We start from the raw sequence: 22,260 nt of genomic DNA, 5'->3' as shown, positions 1-22,260 counted from the left end.
TCATCGAATGTCGCTAGAGACGAAAAAAGTGTCCAATCGGCTTGGGAAAACTTCCAGCGTCGCGGGCGCATGTATGGCAGTTGAGGCTGCAGTCTAAGGACACATGGAAAGTGATCACTCGAGTGTGTATCATCAAGGGCGAACCATTCGAAGCGCCGAGCTAGCAGAACAGTACTGACCGCAAGGTCCAAATGAGATAAATTTGTCGTGGAGGCAGACAAAAATGTAGGGACCCCAGTGTTGAGGCAAACTAGATCTGCTTGGTGGAAGACGTCTAGCTATAGTGAGCCACGTGGGCAAGGATGTGGAGATCCCCAAAGCGTGTGGTGGGTATTGAAGTCCCCAACCAGCAAATATGGGGGTGGAAGCTGACCAAGAAGATGAAGGAGATCAGCTCGTGCCATTGGTGTGGACTATGGAATGTATACAGTACAAAGAGAGAACGTGTATCCGGAAAAGGAAAGACGGACGGCGACAGCTTGGAAGGAAGTGTTTAAATGGATTGGGTGATAATGGAAAGTTTCACGGAGAAGAATCATGAGTCCTCCATGTGCTGGAGTGCCTTCAACAGAGGGGAGATCATATTGGACGGACTGAAAATGAGGGAGAACAAAGCAATCATGGGGACGCAGCTTTGTTTCCTGAAGACAGAAGATGACCGGCGAGTAGGATCGTAAGAGGATCGACAATTCATCCTGATTGGCTCGAATACCGCGGATATTCCAGTGGATAATGAACATAGGGTGAACAGAAAATGGAGGAATGTGACCAAGGTCGCTGTCAACTCAATGACTGCTCCGAGCTTGCGACCGACAGCATGGAATGGCATTCAGCCGAAGGCAGAAGATCCTGATCCATAGGTTGGTCAGGAGCAGCTCCTGCCACCAGCGATCGGCCGGTTGATCGGCGACACAGAAGACGGCCGACGGCGATTTCCGTCAGGTGGTGCTGTAGATGGGACACGCCTTGGCGGAGAAGGAGAGGAACTGGGTTTCTTTGTAGCCTTCTTGGAAGTATGATGTTTAGAGGAAGGAGGAACCGATGGTTGGGAAGTTGCCGTACGTAAAAACTCTTCACGAGTATGCTCTTTTTTCGAAGTCTTGGTGTCTCACTTTTGGGCTCGAGATTTAGCAGAACTCGACGAAGGATGAGCCAGAGAGTGGGCAGGCGAAAGTGGTGAGGGTGAATGGGCGATCTTTGCGCTGGCCGATCTGACAACCGTGGCACTAAAGGTGAGGTCGCAAGTCTGCATGGCCGCTTCCTTTGTTGGCCGAGGAGAAGCAAGGACAGTGCTGTATTTTCCTTTCTGAGGCACGGTGGGCTGTCGACTGGCGAATAATTTTCGAGCAGCAAAGGTCGACACCTTTTCCTTCACTCTAATTTCCTGGATGAGCTTTTCGTCCTTAAAAACGGGACAATTTCGAGAGGAAGCAGCGTGGTCACCCATACAGTTGATGCAGCGAGGGGATGGAGGTGGACAAGCACCTTCATGGGCATCCTTGCCACACGTAACACATTTGGCCGGATTGGAACGGGACTGGCTGGTGTGATTGAACCGCTGACACCGATAGCAACGCGTAGGGTTTGGAACGTAAGGGCGAACGGAAATTATCTCATAGCCTGCTTTGATTTTCGATGGGAGTTGAACTTAGTCAAATGTCAAGAAGACAGTGTAGGTTGGAATGATGTTCGTGTCAACCCTTTTCATAACCCTATGAACAGCCGTTACGCCCTGGTCAGACAGGTAGTGCTGAATTTCTTCATCAGACAATCCATCGAGGGAGCGTGTATAAACGACTCCACGCGAGGAATTTAAAGTACGGTGCGGTTCCAACCGGACACGGAAGGTGTGTAGTAGTGAGGTACGCAGAAATTTTTGTGCCTGGAGGGCACTGACTGTTTCTAACAACAGGGTGCCATTCCGTAATCTGGAACAAGACTTTACAGGACCTGCAATTGCGTTGACACCTTTCTGAATAATGAAAGGGTTGACCGTGGAGAAGTCGTGACCTTCGTCAGAGCGAGAAACAACAAGGAACTGTGGCAACGATGGAAGAACTGACTGTGGCTGGGACTCAGTGAACTTATGTTTGTGAGCAGACATAGTGGAAGGTGAGGAAACCATTGCGGAAGAATCCCCCACGATTACCGGCATCTCCGATGGCGCGCTCCTCCCTTGTGGGGGCCCTCTCTGAAGACACAGCCTTAGGTGATTGTTCACACCTCAGGTCACACCTCCCGACAAACGGATGGAGGGACCAATCGGCACTTTTGGAAGGTATCAGCTCGGGTAATCACCCCTCCCTGGGCCTGGCCGTTACCAGGGGGTACGTACGTGTCCTACCTGTCTACCCGGGGTGGGGAATTATGCGTTACCCCGTCACCGGCTACGCATGGAAGTGCGTGGGTTGGCCTTCAGACATGCACAGGGAGGAAGAAAGAGAAAGGGAAAGGAAAGAAGAGAGGTCTCAAACGCCACAGTGGATTAAAGGGTGAAGAGAAGAGGTAAGGAAAAGAGAAGGGCAAAGGAAGGATGAAGACATACAAGCAAGGAAGGCGAAGAATGCATTACATTTACAAGCGTCCGTCTCCGGACGTAGGCACAAACCATACTCCCAGAGGGGGAGAAAGGGAAGGAAAGAGCCAGAGGTGAGGGGGGGGGGGCAAAGATGGGGGATGGGGAAGGATGCGGAAAGGGAAGGTATACAGCCCGGAAAGGAAGGAAGGCCACATTTGCTCGGGGTCCCGTGCTCACTACGCACGTATCCACAAAAGAGTTGTGGATCCCCTGGGGGGTGATGGTGAAGTGTGTGATATTTGTGTGAGAAAGGTCAAGCGAGGTATCCTGTCTATTAAGTGCAAGTTGTGGTAACACAATAAGATGTGTAAAAGTGAATCTGAAGTATCATGACTAGACATACCAGCAGTGCTTTACGAGTGCCACAAGAAACGAAATACTGAATGCACTAAAACCAGAAGAAACAATAATAAGGGTTCTTTCATATGATTTAGTGATCATAACCACAAAATACCAAGAACTCTAGAAGAAATAACAAGAAATACCAAGGCTTGGAGCAAAATCATCACCTAGCACAAGAGGTTCCTGCAAACAGTCTTTCTATGCACAAAATGTGGCATGTGCCAACTAAAGCATGTAAACAAACAGTAAGTACAGCTCTGGTGATACCACTATCAAATAAATAATTGCTGTTTTATTACAGTCTTCATCTAGAACCAAACACAGATGACCCAAAATCAGTGACAAAAGGTCAAATAAAATGCACAGTCAAGAAAATTTGAACAATCAATAAAACAGGGAACTGCAAAAAATGAGTCCTTTTACTTGGTGGTAGTGACCAAGAGAATCGCTGATAAAACAAATGAGTACAGTTCGTCATTTACAGCGACAGGAATAACTAAGCTGACCATGCCTTTGACCCAGATAATGAAAAACAGTAATTCACTAAATGACTTATCTAAGAATGACATGTTCATAATCACATATGGAAGCGATGACATATACTTAAATGAGAGTAAATTTGCCACACAGTGTCTAAAAACAACACTACTGAACCTCAACATGCCGAATATTGTAGTGACAAGCATGCCTCATAGACATGATCTGCAGGAAAACTGAATCATAAATTTTGAGCTTACAGCATCAGCACAGCCAGGATCATCACTTGAACAAGAAGAGTCAGTGCCAGAATCATCTTCAGCAAAAACAGCAAGAAAATGTGAGGATCCAACAGAAGAAATAGTGGCCATTGCATCAGTCGGTAGGATAACTGTAACACCTCATCACCAAAAGGATTTTTTAGACCAAGGCAAGAGAAACATCAAGATTACAAGGTAAGCAGTGCTCAGTGCTTCTCAGTCTTCCACCAAAACATGCAGTGCATAAGAAACAAAGTGCAACAATTAGAGGTGGAATTCCAGTCTATTGACAGCTCACTTGTCTGCATAACAGAACATTGGTGTAACAGTTCAGAATTAACAAATTTAGTACTATATTCATACATTCTAGCCTGTAATTACAGTAGAAACACTATGAAATGTGGTGGATCATGGAAATATGTGGAGGAGGGGATTATGTATAAAATTAGTGATGGGATTATGGCATTAAGCAAGGATAAACACGTAGAAATATCAGCATTAGGGATAAAAAACCTACATGTATTCCAAAGACTAACTGTACTATGTAGTTGTCATGCTCCCAGTGGTGACATGGACACATTCACTGCAAAGTTAACCCAAGCATTAGATATGGTCTACAGCCCCAACGGCAAAATCATCATTTGTGGAGGTCTGAACATTAACATGATGAACCCAGATATGTCATGCAATAGTTTTCATAACATTATCTACACCTATGGCATATCACCATTAATTAACGCTGCCACTAGGATAACCAGACATTCAGCATCAAGTATTGACCATATGCTAATGGACGGAGAGGAAGATAGGTGTGACATTATAATAGATGACCTTGGCATCTCAGACCATTCCAGTCAGTTATTACACTTGTGTATTTTAGTGTTATTACCTAATTCTATACCTAAGTACAGTAAGGTTTTCTCTAAGTCAAAAAGAGCTCTATTTGCCTCACTAATTAACAGTGAAACATGGGAAGAAATGTAAGAGGAAACTATGATAAATGGGAAGTTTCGGGAGTTTATGTCAATATTTAAATTCAGATTTGGAGAAGTGTTTCCTAAAGTTCTAAGAATCACTAACTCATGCAACAATAACAGCTGGGTAACCAATGGGATAAGGAAATCCTCTGAAACCTTACTGCACCTTAGCTCAATGAAAAACTACCGTAACGTATCAGCATTTCATAACTATTATCATACATACAGAAAGATCTATAGAAAAGTATTGTTAATGACTAAAAGGTACCAAAATGACAAATCTATAGAAAAAAACTAATAACAAAAGCAAAGCAGTATGGAAAATCACTGAACAGGAAACTAATAGGAAAAAATTATAGCCAGTAAATATACAGTTTCAACACAATGATATCAAAATAAATGACCCCAAAAAACTAGCAAACTTTGTTTGTAGTCTGGTTGCTATGTTGCTGCAATATTGATTGGCAAAGTTCAACAGAACAAAGCATTTACACAGGCACCGACTCCATGAGGCCTGAGGAGGACCAAGGTTGTCAAAAAATCATTTTGAGAAATTTATAAGTTATATTACGCTTTGTAAAATCACAAAATTATGCTGGACTTTATTATTTTCCTTGTTTGCAATAGTTACCTTTTAAAATACATTCAGTAATGAGTTAAAACAAGTAATTATTATGGTAGTAAGCAGGTTAACTGAAAACGAGGGGTGTGATCATGATAGTGTTACAGTGCTGCAGGCACACTTAATATTTGACCCAGTGTGTGAAACTTTGGGTAAAGACTGGCACCGGTAGGCCAGCACTGAGGCTGTGGTGACATCAAAAGGACTAGAGCAGAAGTGCCTGGAACCTTCCGCCTTGCGTCGCCTTGATGCTTTCAGACATTATGACACCGCAGCTATATAAAGCCCACCCTGCTGTCACAGTCATTCAGTGTGGGTAGTTTCATTCAGTGCATGCTACAGACATGTTTAGTACTCTGACTTTAGTGTCTAGTGGACTATTTTGTATGACTATATTTTATTCATTTACTTTAGTCTCTTAGTGTATTCTGAATTAAGTTTACAATGGATAAATTTGATACCAAAAAAGGCGCACTTGGAAGTTGATGATACTGCAAGTCAACCTCCAACAATTATTGTTTCATTTCCTGGCTGATTAAAACTGTGTGCCGGACTGAGACTCGAACTCGGGACCTTTGCCTTTCGAGGGCAAGTGCTCTACCAACTGAGCTACCCGAGCACGACTCTCACCCCGTCATCACAGCTTTACTTCCGCCAGTACCTCGTCTTCTACCTTCCAAACTTTACAGAAGCTCTCCTGTGCTGTTGGTGGAGCACCTGCCCACAGAAGGCAAAGATACCGAGTTTGAGTCTTGGGCTGGCACACTGTTTTAATCTGCCAGGAAGTTTCACAATAGTGCAAACTCCGCTGCAGAGTGAAAATCTCATTCTGGAATCATTGTGTCATCAATTGCTTCATTTTCTTCAAGTGACAACCATTCACAGCCAAAACCTGGTCAATCTGGTAAGGGAAGATCATTTCAGAAGACTTTAATGATCAAATATACATGGCTAGAATATGAAGAATCAACCAAAAATTTTTTTGCAAAACCTGGAAAGAGGCAGATGCTAAAATTCTATTACAATTCTTCAAAAAAAGAAGATTCATTTACTTCTGTAGGGTTTTCTAATTGGAAAAAAGCTTTTGAAAAATTCTGTTTTCATGAAAATATGCCTACGCATAAAGAAGGTGTTCAGTTAGTGATAGAATTTAGTTTCAGAAGTGTGGAGTCCCAATTGAATGAACAGTCAGACAGTGATATGAAGAAAGGCCATTTAGCTCTTGAGACAATTTTTACTACTGCGCAATTTCTATAGCAACAAGGACTAGCAATTAGAGGGCAGGAAGATGTAAACTCAATTTTTTTCCAATTGCTGGAACTCGAGAAGAATGACATACATGAGTTTAAAGATTGGTTAGGGCGCTTGGGGTATAAGTGGACGCCTCATGATATTCAAAATGAGATCATTGATCTACTAGGAAAGTTTGTGTTGAGAAAGGTATTGGCTTCAATCAAGAAGAATGAACATTTTCCTATTATGGTTGATGAAACAAGTGATTATTCGATTAATGAACATGTGTCATTTTGTATTCGAACTGTTGATGATTCCTTAACCATCAAGGAAGATTATATTGGCTAATACCAGACCCCCAAGGCTGAATCACAAACTCTAGTATTTTAAAATTTGTTTTTGCTTGTCTTGATTTGTCAATGGATAACTTCAGAGGACAGTGCTATGATGGTGCCTCAAATATGAGAGGTAAGTTCAAAGGATTAAAAAAGTTAGTTTTGGATATACAACCAAAAGCACGGTATATGCACTGCACTGCTCACAGGTTAGACTTGGCAGTTGTAGACAGTTTCTGACAACTTAAGTTTATAAGGGACATTATGGCTTTAGCCAAGGACTTAATAAACACCATTAGGGAATCCAACAAAAGGATGGGACTTTCCAGAAGCATACATTGTGAGAGTGCCAAAGACCAAGCTGGACTATGACCCCTTTGCTCGACTTGACAGACTATGTGATTTTGTAGTACCTTGAGAATATTTAAAAACTTTGAAGAACTTCTAGAGTTTTTTGAAACATTTTCTGCAGAGGACAAAACAGAGGCAGGTTATGAATGTGCAGGCTACCTTGAGTCAATGTTACAATTCAAGACTTATTTCTTTTTAAGTCTTTATTGCCATGCATTGAACCCTGTAGAGATTGTCAATGAAAAGATTCAATGCCCTCATCTAAGTGTTGCTGATCTGAAAATATATATGAGGGCTAGAGTAGTATATTGAATGAATGTGTGATAGTTTTGAACACTTTGGGAATTGTGTTTAAAAGAAAAACTTCACAAGTTGATGATCCTTCGGTTCCTTGGAATCTAAGTATACCAAAGAAGTGTGAAAACAATGAAGCCAGCTCACCACACACTTTCAAAACCCAAAAGGAATACTACAAAGCTATTTACATTGAAGTTTGTGAAATGGTGCAATCTTGCATTACTGAGCAGTTTGTTTCAACTGGACTCACACAGGTCATTACAGTTGAACAAGAGTGCTTGCTTTTAGTAAACAGAGGTGAAACAAATTTGGGAAAAATCAACTGAGTCTTTCAAAAATGACCTAGAGATTGAGAGACTACACTTACACTTGAATATGCTAGCCAATATTGCCAATAAAAAAACAATTGGTCTTAAAAAACATGCATGATGTGAGAAAGTACATTACACAAAAGTCTGCAGTTGGAGAAATGTTATGTGAAGTATTGAAGTACATTAAACTTCTCCAAGTAGTTCCAGTCATGGCAGCAACAGTAGAATGGTCATTTAGCTCCCTTAGATGATCTCCGATCATCAATGGGGCAAAAGCAATTGAACAACTTGGCTGTTCTTCATGCCCAGTCATCAATGACTTCATATTCAGTAATCTAGTCAGATGGTTGACACTTGCACCTTTTTAAAGAAACTTGAGCCCAGATAATGGCATTTAGAGCAATATCAAAAATCTTTTACTCTCTACTTTATAAATACATACATAATGCTAAATTTTCAGTATCAAAGTATTAGTACTAGTGTAGTACTGTATTACTATATCACTGTATTATTTTCAAATACTTAAATATCTTCAGGGTGGAAAACCCAATTAAAACCCACTATTTACATACTTTTTATATGAAATTATTCGGCATACTATATGAAATTTATTAACTGTATTAACTGTATTAAAGCATTAAAGCATTGTTTTATTGTTTTTGTTTAGTGAATCTTGAGCCTTATTCAAAGTAAGCTTAAATTAGCCATTTCACTTATTAATAAAAGTGCTATTACTGTGTGACAGCAATATTTTATGTTTTATTCTTTTCATGATACTTTATGATTTATTTAAATATAATTTCAGTCTTTTCAGGGCTGTATATTCACTGCTCTGTAATAGATGATAAGCATGATTATCTTTATTTCAAAGCCAAAAAATGTGTCCGGCTTGCTGAGTTTCCCCAGAGCGTCAAGTTATCGAGAGTCCAGTTTTCGGGGTTCTAATGTTGAGCATATGACTCTAAAATTCTTAAAAAAATTTTAAACTCACTATTTTTCCATCTAAAATTAAGAAAATTTCTTAGGGCCAGACCCCCAATATGGACCCACCCCCCCCCCCCCCCCCACCCCCCAAAGTTGGCACCCCCGGTGCTTACTGAAGGACTGCTTAGACAACATCAAAGAGCCTTTAGTGCACATCATCAATGAATCCTTCTCCACAGGTTGCTTCCCAGACTTACTGAAGCATACAAAAATCACAACTATAGATAAGAAAGATGATCCAGAAATAATAGAAAATTACAGGTAAATCTCGTTACTCTTATCCTTTGTAAAGGTCATAGAGACCATAATGGAAAACAGGCTCATGCGGTACTTAAAGCTCAATCTTCTGAGCAAAGAGCAATTTGGTTTTTGGGTTGGCAAAAGCACAAATTCAGCTGTAGCTCATTTCTCTAATGCTATTCTCGAAGCACTAGACAAAGGAGAGCACATAACAAGCATTACCTGCAAAACAGGGTCCAACAGGTGGAGATCACTCAAACTAACTCGAATCATACCTTTCAAACTCAGAATACATCAATATAGGAGTCTCCCAAGGAAGTGTGCTGGGCCTAATCCTTTTGTTAGTACTGATTCACCATGTGACACTGTGTGGAAAATCATTGATGTGTATTGTTTGCTGATGACAGTAACATCTAAATCCAAGCTGAGTTGCAAAGTGTGCTCAATGAAAAATCTGAGGAAACACTTAAGCTTGTATGCCAGTGGATAGACTAATAAATTAACCCTAAATGTAAAAAAGAAACCAACAGTATTATTTTTTACTTAAACAGAAAACCAAACAGTACCAAGCTAAAAGTTAATGGAGAGCAGATAGAATGTGTACTATCAACAAAATTTTTAGGCATGCATCTCGACTCTCAACTAAATTGGACTGAGCACACTGCAGTACTTGGAAAGCAAACAGCTTCAGCTTACAATGCACTTAGGATAATAAATTCAGTGTGTAGTAGCTCATGTACTAGAACCACATATTTTGTGTATGTCCACTTTATAATTAGTTATGGCATATCCTTCTGGGGATCAACAAAGCAGAACAGACAAGCAATATTTAAGTTGCAAAAAAGGACTGTACGAATCATAACAGAAAGTAGCAATAGATCCCATTGCTTGGAATTATTCAAATCTTTGGGTATATTGACAGTTCCATGTAAATACATTTTTCAGACAGTAATATACATTAAAACACATTGACCAGTTCCCAGTAAACAGTTCCATACATGTACATGAAACCAGCCACAGACAGCACTTACACCTCTATAGGAAAAACAAATGAAAAACTGAAAATAGCATGTTATATAATGGAATTAAATTGTACAACACTCTTCCACAAGGGATCAAAGACACAAACAAAATAGATAACTTCAGGAATTTGCTAAAGAAACATCTCAGAAATGTTTATTTATTCTGTCAAGTATTATTTGGAATGATGTAAATATATAGATATATGTAAAAATTATCAAATATGTTATTAAGTGGTTTAACAGTGTACCTTTATGTTACAATCGTCACAAATTCTGATTGTGATAAATATATACAATAGGTACACAAATTTATAACTATGTTGATAACATCCATACAATCCTGATTGTCTGTAGATGGATAAATAAATAAAATGATGCACTACCCACCCTGACAGTTTTACATCTCCCAGTATTTCATCTCTTACTTTCCACATTTCACAGAAATTCTCCCCCATGTCATGCTGGAGTAACACTCCTAGAGAAAAATCCCTCAGGCTGTTGCTAAGCCAGGTCTCCACAATACCCTGTTTTCCAGGAGTGTTAGCTCCACTAGGTATACAGCAGAACTTCTGTGAAACACTCAAGGTATGAGATGAGGTTCTGGTGGAAATAAAGGTGTGTGCACAGGTTATGCAGCATGCCTAGATCTCTGTTTGTAGAGCACACCTGCTAAATGCAAGGTCCCAGGTTTGAGTCCCAGCCTGGCACACACATTTATTCTACCAGCAAGTTCCTAGTTTGTAATCTACAAATGCTTTGCTGTAGAGTGAAAATTCATTTTGAAATTCTGGGCAGAGCTCGTAATATTGAAGGTTCCTGAGATACACACACCATGTAATTGGTTCATATTTTTCAATACCAATACCAATGAGAGAGAGGCAGAGAAAGAAGCAGCATTAAGAAGATGTAACATAGCCTTGAGAAGCAAAACAAATGCTCTTTGCAGTGTCCTTTGATAAAGTTGACAAATAGGAGAACCATTGGGGTAGATAAAACTGCATGCTAAAAATGTGTAGGTAGTGTCCTATCAAAATGTTTTATACCATCTGAATTACGAAGGTGGGAACTTTCCCTACAATACATCCTACATTTCTGTAACCCTCCTGGCCTCAACCTTCGTTAGTCATTGTCCTCACCCATCCAGCCCCCTCCCTATTCCCATTCCAGCACTACACAGCTGTCATTTCACTGCCACACCCAGTCTTTTAATTTCTTTTATTTTTACTTTTATTTCTCTCCTTTCCACTACTTACCCCATCCCCCCTCCGCACCTTCTCTCCTACCCTCTGTCTAAACTGCAACACTTCACTTCACTGTCCGCCACTCCCACCATACTATATCCCTCCCCACCCCAGCCTCTCCTCATCCCCATTGTGACATTTCCAAATAAGTTTTACTACATCAATAAAATTTTTGTTTGACATTTTCAAAACCTCTGAAAGTACACTCCTGGAAATGGAAAAAAGAACACATTGACACCGGTGTGTAAGACCCACCATACTTGCTCCGGACACTGCAAGAGGGCTGTACAAGCAATGATCACACGCATGGCACAGCGGACACACCAGTAACCGCGGTGTTGGCCGTCGAATGGCGCTAGCTGTGCAGCATTTGTGCACCACCGCCGTCAGTCTCAGCCAGTTTGCCGTGGCATACGGAGCTCCATCGCAGTCTTTAACACTGGTAGCATGCCGCGACAGCGTGGACGTGAACCGTATGTGCAGTTGACGGACTTTGAGCGAGGGCGTATAGTGGGCATGCAGGAGGCCGGGTGGACGTACCGCCGAATTGCTCAACACGTGGGGCATGAGGTCTCCACAGTACATCGATGTTGTCGCCAGTGGTCGGCGGAAGGTGCACGTGCCCGTCGACCTGGGACCGGGCCGCAGCGACGCACGGATGCATGCCAAGACCGTAGGATCCTACGCAGTGCCGTAGGGGACTGCACCGCCACTTCCCAGCAAATTAGGGACACTGTTGCTCCTGGGGTATCGGCGAGGACCATTCGCAACCGTCTCCATGAAGCTGGGCCATGGTCCCGCACACCGTTAGGCCGTCTTCTGCTCACGCCCCAACATCGTGCAGCCCGCCTCCAGTGGTGTCGCGACAGGCGTGAATGGAGGAACGAATGGAGACGTGTCGTCTTCAGCGATGAGAGTCGCTTCTGCCTTGGTGCCAATGATGGTCGTATGTGTGTTTGGCGCCGTGCAGGTGAGCGCCACAATCAGGACTGCATACGACCGAGGCACACAGGGCCAACACCCGGCATCATGGTGTGGGAAGCGATCTCCTACACTGGCCGTACACCACTGGTGATCGTCGAGGGGACACTGAATACTGCACGGTACATCCAAACTGTCATCGAACCCATCGTTCTACCATTCCTAGACTGGCAAGGGAACTTGCTGTTCCGACAGGACAATGCACGTCCGAATGTATCCCGTGCCACCCAACGTGCTCTAGAAGGTGTAAGTCAAGTACCCTGGCCAGCAAGATCTCCGGATCTGTCCCCCATTGAGCATGTTTGGGACTGGATGAAGCGTCGTCTCACGTGGTCTGCACGTCCAGCACGAATGCTGGTCCAACTGAGACGCCAGCTGGAAATGGCATGGCAAGCCGTTCCACAGGACTACATCCAGCATCTCTAGGATCGTCTCCATGGGAGAATAGCAGCCTGCATTGCTGCGAAAGGTGGATATACACTGTACTAGTGCCGACATTGTGCATGCTCTGTTGCCTGTGTCTATGTGCCTGTGGTTCTGTCAGTGTGATCATGTGATGTATCTGACCCCAGGAATGTGTCAATAAAGTTTCCCCTTCCTGGGACAATGAATTCACGGTGTTCTTATTTCAATTTCCAGGAGTGTATGTACATCAATTAAATATTAACTTCCAAATTAAATCAAGATAGCCTGTATTTTGTTGTAGCATATGAGAACTATGTATTTTTTTATTAAAATTACATCACTGTCCAAGTATCTCCTGTTCATATATTATTCTGCTACATCACTTTATCTGGCAACTCACGAACACCACAGATGACAATTCGATTAGCATCTTGCCCTTGACCTTTGAGTCTATTCAGATGATTTGGTCAATGCTGTTTATGAGAGACCTGGAATTAATGCTGTCAGAAACAGATTAGTAGGGAAATATGATAAGGAAACAACTGATGTCAAATATTGGCCTTTTACATACACATCTATGACTCAGTCCAGTAAGTTCCACATGATGTGAGCTGTGGCTAGTTACCTGAGCTGGTTACTTACATATACATATGTCTGCTATCATATTTTGATTTAATGGGTGGACTGGCTGATGTCAATTTCAATGTGAAAATTACAAAATTTGAGTTAGGCGAGAAACGCCAATGCTCTGGCAAATTCCATGCACTGAATGTTTGAATATTGCTGTGGCCCAATTAGCTAAGAGATGGTCGACTTCACAATACAAGGGGTCTCCACAGCAGTACTGGCAAATAGCCAACCACTGCCTACCTTTTTTGGGATGATTAGTCTCATTTTTCAAGTAGGTGAATAATCTAAGGCATCCAGCAGATGAGTAAAACAATTTCAAGACAAAATTTATATGAAGCCACATTTTGTATTTCTATTTAATTCTAAACCTTCTTTCTCTTCCAGAAATAAATTTAATGAATATCGATTACTGTTCCTGTTCCCTATATTGACACAATTCTTTCCTGCCCTTTATATAAAGTGTTCCTGGTCCTGTATTCAGCACTGCTGTAATCCTAAATACATGGATATTTCTGCCCAAGACCAACTAAATGAACATCAGCTATGGATTATCACAGTATCCTGGACACATTGGCAATAGCCCAACCAAAGCAGAAACTTTCATAAAATGACACTAGCACAGTTGTGGCATGTGGAAAAAGTGGAGCACAACACGTTCATCTGGCGGTGGTGAGGATGCCATACAAATGAGTTACACTGGGTCAGTCGAGTAGGCACTGCTCCTTTAGACTGGTATGTTACAGTCGAAGTTAAATAATATATGCCAGCTTTGTGCCGCGCCACACACCACATTACTTGCCATGCCACTTTGGCAGTTTCCCTGCCCAATATGGCTTCTCACAGTGGTAAGTAATCTTATATACGCAGTGTTATCTGAGGCCAATGTCATTTCTGGATGAACATAATGGATTCCTCAGTGTTGCTGGTGGACGAGTAATACACTTTAATGCCTTCTGTTTTGAGGATGCTTACACTCTCTTAAGAATTCTGGCAACACTCCAGTTGCTTTGGTGAAATATTGTCGGAGTTACATGATGCATCCAGTAACAAACCCAAGATGTTTATGCATTAACCAAGCAGAGAAATTACACTAAATATGTAGAGACACAAATACACTTTCTCTTGTAGCAGCGAATGGAAAAGTAACAACCAAACTAATGTCTTACACCCAAACATGTGGAGAGAACAATGCAGTTGCTCTTATAACATTAACAGAAATATGCAGGGTGAAAGCAGTGAAAAATGACAGATGAATGTTGTGGTGACACCGCAAGGCACCACACTTGCTAGGTTGTAGGCTTCAAATCAGCCGAAGTCTGTCAGTACACATTGCACCCGTGAGTTGCCACTCTTGACGCTAGCAGAATAAGTGCCGCCACTCAGCTGGTCTTAAGAGACAGGCTAGCTCACTGGCCAGTTCTACAGCCAACTTTGAAGCCATAACAAGTGAACCATTCCTATTAGAGATCTCATTTGCAGAGATATGCTAGTTAGCATAGCCTTCAGCTATGTCAGTAGTTATGACCTAGCCAGGTGCCACTTACAGTTTACACATTGAAAATTGATCTATATGCGTGAAGCAATCAGAATTGTAAAGAATTATTCAGTCTATAACTGCACTTCTAAATATTATTGCACAAAGTCAAGATCAACGTTCACCGCTGATGCTGAATTAAAGCTAAGTATTTAATTGTATTCCTGTCTACTAACTTTCTAACCACCTAAGTTCCAGATACATCCCATCAAGTATAGTTCATTGATCCACATGTGAGCCCACGTGATCAACGCTGCAATTAATGGCCACACCTCATGATCAGACTAAGAGTCAAACTGCGTGACTCAGCTGGGTCACCCTTTTCCCATGAGGCCCATAATTCCGCCTCATACATAACAAATGTGTGTGGCAATAAAAAGGAAAACACTCCTGCAAACACGAGCTAGTAAATTAGTCATTAGTGACGTAACTGTAGAAGTAGCTGTGAATGGCCACTGATTTAAGTCAAATATATTTGTACTAAGTAGTGTAAAATTCCTGAAGATAAACTTTTAAATTACCTAATTAGGCTCAAATATTATCCATGACCAACACATGTACATTTCCTTTAACAGGTAATTGTGTAAAACAGATATTGCCAAGTAATATCATGAAGTAGTATTGAACTTCCTGTTCAAATACCCCTTGGATGAAATCTTAGCACAATTAAATGAGGAAAGTTTGCATTTGATGGAAATTTTCATCAAGCAAGACAGTATTCCATACGAGGCAGTGGCATGACCATATATTTTCACTCTTGCTCACCATTCACTTCTCCTTATGATACATCCTGTACAAAACTTAACTGAACAGGAGGATTATGTTAAATACATGGAGAGACCAAATACAATTGCTCCAGTAGGAAAATTCTAAATACATGTCAGATGTACACCTAGCCACGTTTAGGGAGGAACACAGTTTCTCTCAAAATATTAACAGAAACACACAAACATTAACTCAACAGATGCATTATGTACCTAATCTAACTATCCAGACCTAACCAGTGTTGAAGATGATGCTGGAAGTGTGCTTAAATGAACTTCATTATGAACTCAGAGAAATGTAATAACATGGTAAGGCGATAAATGGAGAAAATACCGCATATGAGTAAAATCACCCAAGACCATCTCTGCTATAGAGTATTATATGTTCATCTCTCACATGTATGCTTGCTCTTCTGAAACTGGTGTCAGGGACCTGCACCCACAGTTTGGGGATCTCGTAGGAATAGGATGGAGTGGAAGCACTTCTGCAATACCGGTGACCAGATAATGCTAAGCAACTTGAGGTTTGCAACAGAAATGATTTACATGAGCAGAGCATATTCTGTTGTTACCTACTTACCGGAGTATACAACCACTACCTTCACTTATCCTGTTTCAAATTCATATGTAAATGGCTCTCAGCACTATGGGACTCAACATCTGAGATCATGAGTCCCCTAGAACATAGAACTACTTAAACCTAACTAATCTATAGACATCAGACACATCCATGCCCGAGGCAGGATTCCAACCTGTGACTGTAGCAGGTGCACAGTTCCAGACTGAAGCGCCTAGAATTGCTCGGCCACCATATCCTGTTTCCTCTGAGGTTAAGTCACCTGAGGCCATCACCATCCGCAAACCCCAAAATGATCTGCTTCTTCCCATAAGTTCTAGTACAATCTCATTCCTTACTTTCTCATTCAGAATTCTTGCACATACTGAAATACAGTTGATCCAATAATTCATTACAGACAACAATACCCTAGTCCCAGAACAGTCTGGATTCTGTGGATTCTGCACCAAGCAGTCCACGATCCACAAGTTCCTGCCCTCAGCAGATGGCATCCTCATGGCAAAGTATCAGCGATAAAGCACTACATTAGTGTTCTGGAAACAGAGAGAACTTTCGACCCCATCTCCTGTGATTACCTAATATTTAAATCACACATCATATTGTAACTAGGATACTTGCTTTCTGGGGTGGGATGATTCTCTGTTAGGAATGTCAAACACCACAGCAGCATTAATTTGATTAAGGCTAGAATTCTGTAGATTGTGTGCAATCCCGCACTGTAATATCTACACAAAAATGTCCCCAAAGCATTTGGTAGATGATATTACCCTGGGAAATAGGTTATTCCACAAAAATGGAAATAAAGCCAGACAAATACTGCAATTCAGGAGTATACAAAATAAACTGAAATGGCTGAGACAAGTTTTATATAGGACAAATGAGGAGCAGATCTATGACAAGGTTTAGGGAGTAATCCTATGACAGAAAAGGAAGTGCATTTACAATGCACTTCTAATGTAGAAGCATAAGTTATGTCACCTAAATGGAAGCATGGAAGTGTGGTGTAGAGCCCCAAAGGGAGAACCTAGAAATTTTGAACCAGAAAAAAACACAGCTCCACAATCTTAACGAAACAAAATAAATTTAGCCCTAAATGGTTTTTTGACATTTTTCCAGAATTGCTGGTGTAATGTATGCCAACTGTGGCATGCTCTCCAGCTGCTGACTGGGCCACACCTCACCTCAGATCTGCTGGGCTGGCAGTTTCACTGCTGGTTGCACAGTAAATGACCAACACCGGGAAGTGAGTTGCTGGTTCTTCCACAAGATAGAGTGGCCTTCAAAATATTTGAATTTAATAGTGAGGTTCTTTTTTCTATTAAGAAAATAATATATTTTACAAGTCTACATCTTTTAGTGTATTCTTTGGTAAGCTTTAGTTCATAAGGCACAGTTTTTCTATCCATTATACAAGCCTAATTGTAACAATACTACTTCTATTTATTATCATTATTATTATTATTATTATTACTAAATACTGCCATTTCATGTGCCTGATGTGTAGATAATATTAACAGATTCAGTGATTACTTGGTACGTTTGGGTCCACTGCACATGGACTACATGTCATAACTAAAAAGTTGTCCCATTATTAAGAAATTTTACTGAATTTAATCCTGTTTTTTAATTTGACTGTGTATATTTGTAATTTAACTTATTTCTGCTTTATAATAATTATAACTAGAAGAAGGAAAAATTCAATAATAAAAAAGTGAAATTTGAAGGCAATGTTTCCCACATCAGTGCTGCCTGTAAGCTAGAACTCAAATCTTTGTATTAACTTTCAACTAGTTATTAAGTGATGTGCTGATTAGACATAGATGTCAATATTGACACTGAATTTTGCTTCACAAGTTCGAAGTATCTTTGTGACTGAACCTTTAAAATAATTTTTACTTTTTAAATTTTTTGAGCTCAATGTTGTTAACAAGCATCTATCACTCTTTACGTTCCTTTAATCGTTATTGCAGATATCTCATGAAGACAATGAACAAAGACCATAGTTTTAATGATCTAGACAGTTTTATTTGCTTCAAAAGTTTCATTGGAGTGAAGAATGATTCCAGTACATTCATTTCTGCTAATATTTATTCTTTGTAGATCCTACTAATACCATCTGAACACATTTGAGTAGCTACTGTTGCATTTTTAGCATTTGCAAGGAAGAATGCTCTAGTCACTAACACTAGTAAGCATAACCCAGGGGCGAGAAGTAGCACCATTCAAAGCAGAACTAAATACCCAATCTGTGACAAGCTGGTGTCTATGGTTCTTCAAATTGTCATGGTGTAAAGACTGTTCCATTAAATTTTTGGCATTCAGCCACATAAATTCTGATTTTTCTTCTTCTTCTTCTAATATTTTGGCTGAATACCATCCAGCCATCTTCAGAGAGAACAGAGGTGACTGACACTCGAGCACTTGCTCCGTCCTTTTTAACTCTAAGACTGAGCCACTGCATATGCGGCCTTAATGAGCTACAACAGATTTCTGCTCGTAATGCATTGTATGAGGTTTGCTAACATTTCCACTCAAAATGAAAGGAAAAACTTGACAGCATAACTGCTGTCAGAAAGTGTCCACATTCCTTTGCAATCAACCTGAAGTGATCATATAATCCTGCTGATTATGTGACAATCGATGAAATGTACACAAGCTGTCAGTAGTGGAAGACATGTTAGAGAAAAAAATTGACCATTCTAGGCACTCTTCACAAGAAGGAAAGAGAGATCCCTCCTGAAAATCACATCTAAGAGATCAACCTGTGGAGTTTCAAAACTTGGCTTCCAAGCTAATAAATCTCTTGTCTTGTATCCAACAAAAAGTAATTGTTCACTGATACTCCTGTCCACAATGCATGATATGCATGATATCAACCCTGAAACAGGAAATCCAAGTATCATTATTAAATTACAATCACACTGAAGGAGGAATGGATACTGTGGACAAAACAATTATAGGTTACGCTGTTTTCAAATTTAGGAGTTGGCCTGTGGTGTTAGTTTATAGTATGCTGAACATGTGTGTTGTGTTGTGGTCTTCAGTCCAGAGACTGGTTTGATGCAGCTCTCCATGCTACTCTGTCCTGTGCAAGCTTCTTCATCTCCCAGTACCTACTGCAATCTGCATCCTTCTGTATCTGTTTAGTGTATTCATCTCTTGGTCTCCCTCTAGGATTTTTTGCCCCCTACACTGCCCTCCAATACTAAATTTGTGATCCCTTGATGCCTCAGAACATGTCCTACCAATCAGTCCCATCTTCTTGTCACGTTGTGCCACAAACTCCTCTTCTCCCCTATTCTATTCAATACCTCCTCATTAGTTGTGGGATCTACCCATCTAATCTTCACCAATCCTCTGCAGCACCACATTTCGAAAGCTTATATTCTTGTCTTGTCCAAACTATTTATCGTCCGTGTTTCACTTCCATACCTGGCTATACTCCATACAAATACTTTCAGAAACGACTTCCTGACACTCGATGTTAACAAATTTCTCTCCTTCAGAAACACTTTCCTTGCCATTGCCAGTCTACATATTATATCACCTCTACTTTGACCATCATCAGTTATTTTGCTTCCCAAATAGCAAAATTCCTTTACTACTTTAAGTGTCTCATTTCCTAACCTAATTTCCAAACCTAATTTGCTCAGCATCACCGGATTTAATTCGACTACATTCCATTATCCTCGTTTTGCTTTTGTTGATGTTCATCTTATATCCTCCTTTCAAACCACTGTCCATTTCATTCAACTGCTCTTCCAAGTCCTTTGCTGTCCCTGACAGAAATACATCTTCATCAGTGAACCTCAAAGTTTTTATTTCTTCTCCTTGGATTTTAATACCTACTCCGAATTTTTCTTTTATTTCGTTCACTGCTTGCTCAATATACAGAATGAATAACATCGGGGAGAGGCTACAACCCTGTCTCGATCCATTCCCAACCACTGCTTCCCTTTTAAGTCCCTCGACTCTTATAACTGCCATCTGGTTTCTGTACAAATTGTAAATAGCCTTTTGCTCCCTGTATTTTACCCCTGCCACCTTCAGAATTTGAAAGAGAGTATTCCAGTCAACATTGTCAAAAGCTTTCTCTAAGTCTACAAATGCTAGAAACGTAGGTTTGCCTTTCCTTAATCTTTCTTCTAAGGTAAGTCGTAGGGACAGAATTGCCTCACGTGTTCCAATATTTCTACGGAATCCAATCTGATATTCCCTGAGGTCGGCGTCTACTAGTTTTTCCATTAGTCTGTAAAGAATTCACGTTAGTATTTTGCATCATGACTTTTTAAACTGATTGTTTGGTAATTTTCACATCTGCCAGCACCTGCTTTCTTTGGGACTGGAATTTATTTATTCTTCTTGAAGTCTCAGGGTATTTTGGCTGTCTTATACATCTTGCTCACCAGATAGTAGAATTTCGTCAGGACTGGCTCTCCAAAGGCCGTCAGTAGTTCTAATGGAATGTTATCTACTCCCAGGGCCTTGTTTCGGCTCAGGTCTTTCAGTGCTCTGTCAAACTCCTCACGCAGTATCGCATCTCCCATTTCATCTTCATCTACATGCTCTTGCATTTCAATAATATTGTCCTCAAGTACATTGTCCTTGTATAGACCCCCTACATACTCCTTCCACCCTTCTGCTTTCCCTACTTTTCTTAGAACTGGGTTTCCATCTGAGCTCTTGATATTCATACAAGTGGTTCTCTTATCTTGAAAGGTCTCTTTAATTTATCTGTAGGCAGTATCTATCTTACCCCTAGTGAGATAAGCCTCTACATCCTTACATTTGTCCTCTAGCCATCCCTGCTTAGCCATTTTGCACTTGTGCTGAACATAACTGGGACAAATTGCCAAATTTTTTATTCACTTTCGCAACCAAAAGGAACAGTCATAATTCAATGTATTTTTCTGAAGAATTTCCATTGGCAAATGAACACTTGAAAAATAGAAATTCAGGTATCGGTCCTCATCGAGATGATTTCAAATCTAAGAAGGAAATTCCCTTCAGAAGCTGTCATTGACACACCAGAGCCATCAGAGATGAAGAAGAATGGGTGTTACATGTGTGTGGAAGGAAAAAAAGGTAACACCATGATAAAAGTTTGTATGAAGTGCAGCACGTTTACTTGTGAAGCACATCTGACTACAGAGCCTTTGTGTGTTGCATGTCATAGACAGGAGACTGACTAGATGTGTTGTGTCAGCTGTCTAATGACACTCTTATCAGTGGTCATGTGAGTAATGTCACACCCATTGCTTGGTTGGTTGATTTGGGGGAAGGGATCAAACAATGAGGTCATTGGTCCCATTGGATTATGCAAGAATGGGGAAGAAAATCAGCCATACCCTTTCAAAGGAGCCATCCCAGCATTTGCCTGAAGTGATTTAGGGCAATCGTGGAAAACCTAAATCAGGATAGCTGGATGCAGGTTTGAGCCATTATCTCCCAAATGTAAGTCCAGTATGCTAAGCACTGCACCACCTCCCTCGGTGTATCACTCACATGAAAGAGATCCTGGACCTACACACTGCACAGACAACTGTATAGACAGACATATGGTAAGGGCAACAGTGGCAGTTCATATAGCTACTGTACACAGATAAGAGGTCTTGTGAGCCCATATGTGCCAACATGAACTGTTGAAAATTGGTTATTAGCAGTCGGGCTAGCCTATTTTCCACCCACGGCACAGCATCGACTTGCACTGTTCATGCTATCAGAGGATCATTTGGAAGACAGCATGGTGTGTCATAGACGTCAATGATGAAAGCTGATTCTGCCTGCAAGCAAGTGATGCTCATTTGCATGTATGACAGACCTGGTGAGCGATGTCTCATAAACTTATTTCATTCGAGGCACACTGGTCCCGCCACAGTCCTTACGTTTGGGGTTGCGATAAGCTACAACTCTCGTTTATCTTTGCATTTATGAAAGGGATGTGAATCATTGCTCTGTATGGGCAGAATGTTGTTAGCCCAGTTTTTTTGCCATTCTTGCACCATGAAAATGATGTGTTGCTCCAACAGGATAACGCTAGCCCAAACAGTGCCCATGGAACTCAACGTGCTCTGCAAGACATGAAGAAAATTCTTGGGC

General features: G+C 40.9%; 1 non-coding gene across 1 annotated transcript; it reads right to left on the bottom strand.

The window, feature by feature from the left end:
• Window positions 1-5,801: 5,801 nt before the first annotated feature.
• Trnas-cga (transfer RNA serine (anticodon CGA)) lies at window positions 5,802-5,876 on the bottom strand. Its single transcript has one exon. It is a non-coding gene; the product is annotated as a tRNA-Ser (tRNA).
• Between the last annotated feature and the right edge of the window lie 16,384 nt (window positions 5,877-22,260).

The sequence above is a fragment of the Schistocerca serialis genome, unplaced genomic scaffold, assembly GCF_023864345.2.
Source record: "Schistocerca serialis cubense isolate TAMUIC-IGC-003099 unplaced genomic scaffold, iqSchSeri2.2 HiC_scaffold_871, whole genome shotgun sequence".
Classification (NCBI taxonomy): domain Eukaryota; kingdom Metazoa; phylum Arthropoda; class Insecta; order Orthoptera; family Acrididae; genus Schistocerca; species Schistocerca serialis.
This window is presented reverse-complemented; position numbering and strand designations above follow the sequence as displayed.